Source organism: Ammodytes marinus (genome assembly GCF_949987685.1).
Source record: "Ammodytes marinus genome assembly, chromosome: 13".
In the NCBI taxonomy this organism is placed as follows: domain Eukaryota; kingdom Metazoa; phylum Chordata; class Actinopteri; order Uranoscopiformes; family Ammodytidae; genus Ammodytes; species Ammodytes marinus.
This window is the reverse complement of record NC_137217.1, coordinates 16034925-16038218: the sequence shown is the minus strand read 5'-3', so window position 1 is coordinate 16038218 and position 3294 is coordinate 16034925.

Below are 3294 nucleotides of genomic sequence, written 5' to 3'. Positions count from 1 at the left end.
CTGTGTATATTAATGTTATCGCGTCGCCTACATTTTCGTCGGCCTTTGCAGGGCTCTGTATTGGTCATCAATACCAGTGCAAACAAGTCACAAGCAGATGGAGATGAAGATTTAGGAATGTGAGTCTTGGGAAGATATATGTAGCGCAATAAAGTTCTTCGATCAATCCTCTGGTTTCCCACAAAATGTTACATCATAGTTTACAGAAAGTCTCTGTGTGTGACTCTTTCCACCACTAGAGGGCAGGATGCACAACTTTATCAGTGGTGCCCAGTCTGAACTGTGCTGTATATAACTAGAGGTAATACTGACTTGGTTCAGCAGATGTAATGCGGCCCAGGTCATACTTGTAATGGCTGAGTGAGGGCACTAAGTGACATCTGTTGTGGCAGTTGTGCTGATAAGGTTCTAAAATGTATATATTCGATTTTAAAGAAGATTCATTTTATCCACTGGCCTGTGTGAGAGGCTGTACAGTCGAGTGAAACAGACAAGCCCCCAGGTGACCACAAGGAGGCAGAAACATACACACAAGAACTTGAAGAAGTCCTAGAGAATATTCAGCTAAAATTTGCTTTGAACTTTGTCATTACATTTACAGTGTGTCACATCAGGGCTGTTGTCCATTGATTATTTGGTTGCTAAAACAGAAGTCAACATCCCCCAAAACGAATCTGAATCATATGGGGAAGCACTTCTATTGCAAAACAGATTTGTATTAAATATGTGACACTGTGTATATTTCCCAACAAACGTAATATTAGGATTAACTATCAATGCCAGAGTGCCTTGACCCCAAATCCTCTGCTGTCAGTCTGCCATTATTGTCTGGTTAAAGAGTGAATGGCAGACGTCATTAGGCATTATGTAACATATATCCTTCAAGACCTGAAAACACCCTCAAAGGACCACCTTGGAACTTTAATGATGTGTGTTTGTTACTTCAATTAGTTTACTTTTCCGCTCTTTCAAAAAAAAGGAGTGTCAGTCTACACCTTCTTGCTTTAGGTTGGACTGACTTACACTTGAATATCTGTCTTGCTCAAACAGGACCCTCCACTCTAACACACAACCACGGAGTGACAAATGTCGCTGAAAGGTTATCAATCAAATGTAAAGGCAATAACACAAATATATCATTACATAACTAAAAAGTGCAATGTGCAAAAACATGAAAAATAATAGGCCTACTTATTTCAATCAATTGACCACTTTTTCATTGTTGCTTTTGTTTACATCAGTGCTTCTCAAATGGTGGGGCGCGGGCTGCCTTGATTTCCAACTGACCAAAAAAAAAAATATATATATATTTATTTATTTTTAAGTGCTAGCAAGCGTGATGTGTGCTTGTGTATGGTCATATCCGCGCGAAAGGCCGCGATTTGCAGTAAATAAATGTCCACACGTGTCTCCAAGTGTCTCTGTAGGCTATTTAAAAAGAAATCAAGCAAGTAGACTAATAATAACATTAATTAATTATTGGTTATCGCATCACAGAAGGCCTATTGGCCTATACTAATAAAAAAACACCACCTTAACTATGTTTACAGTTTAATTTTTTTTTTATGAAATGCAAACCTCAGTGAATCATTTGCTCTTGTTTCTCTGTCCTGAGACACAGGCTGAGACTTGTTTAAATGTTACAAATTGAGCTAATAAACTGAACTTTGAATTTTTTTGCTGCAGAAGTTATCTCAGCTAATTTTTGTTATCTAATTTGATAATAAGGTGATTGTATGCAGAATGCTCATGCCAGAAACTCATACAGTGGTTTTGTACAGATAAATAAATAAATATTATCAGTTTCTCAATAGTATTTCAATTTAGGGGGGGGCGCGAAAAAAATTCTGTCCCCTAGGGGGGGCATGACAGAAAATAATTGAGAACCACTGGTTTACATGATACTAAAGATGCACTATGCAACTTTGGATTTTTCAGATAAGTGGACATTTTCAAAGGAATATTCCTGATAACAAGGAGAGACTAACTGGGCTTTTTTTTAAACGTACGATGGAGGGCTTGATGAAGATCTATAAAAAGGCTGTCCTACAAAAATTCTGATCGATTGAGGAAGATGGATCCAGAAGATGAGGCTGGAAATGCAGGAGCTGTTTACGAAATCTATAAGGTTGTGGTTATTACTATTAATCAATTAAACTATTTAATAATCTTAATCTGAATAAACCAGAAGATTACAAGAGAGTTTTCTCAGTTTGAGCATGGAGCTTGAAAGAAGTGGGCATTAATCAGACAATACTCAAGAAATGCTATCGTTACATTACAAGAAACACTGGATGTATTGGAACTTGAGGATATCCGAGGCCTCTGCTTTTTCAATTGTCATAATTATTTTTTTTTAATCAGTCTCTTGCGAGTCCTTTTGGAAGTGTAAAGCTTAACGAGAGTACGCAATTTTAATTCAATCTTGTTATAAAAGTATGTATTCAGGGCTTTTGGATATAATTGCATTATATTCTGCCATACGTTTTGTAGTTGACACTAAGCACATTTTGGGAAGGAAAACTGCTCTCAAATCAACATGTGTACTGTCTCTTCATTTGTATCCACCCACATTCAAAGCTTCACACAAATATCATGCAGACCTGAGATGTAATGATAAAATCAAGTTATACGAATCACAGTTTTTATCCGGTCAGAATGATCAAACAAATCAATACAGATCCATGCCATCCATTTAAGAACTTAAATTACAAACTATAATGCTCTACTTGTTACTTGGTACTTTCCATGTGTGATGCCTAGAAACATACTGTATATGCAAATTGTGCCATATCTATTGCCAGCAGTCATTTTCAATCCAATTGCTGTTCAAGGATACCTTAACATTAGCCTGGCTCCGCCCGCCCGCCTACTTCCGGCCAAATTTTATTTTCCCTTCAGTAGTCAGTCTGGGTGTACAGCCCATTTCCCAGTTTTGCCGGAGATTCGACAGCCGGTCCAATCAGCGAACAGAGCGAGTGGCTGAGAACGATGCCGTCGAAGTCGCGCTCCAGTTTCAGTTGCCAGAAGCCGGCTCATGACACACGTGACGACCAAAGGTTATGCGATTGGTTGGCTAATCCAGAGTGGCACTGGGCAGATCCAATAGTTTTAAACTTTAACAGACACCCGCCTCCATGAGTGAACGTTTGCCAATTACAGCACTGCCAGACCTTCTGTACAAATGAAATGAAGTACGATGGTCTGGTAGCACCAGGCTACCTTAACATTAAAATGTGTTTCACTTTCCCTATGACTGAGATTACATGTATAAAAGTCAGTAACTGAACACCG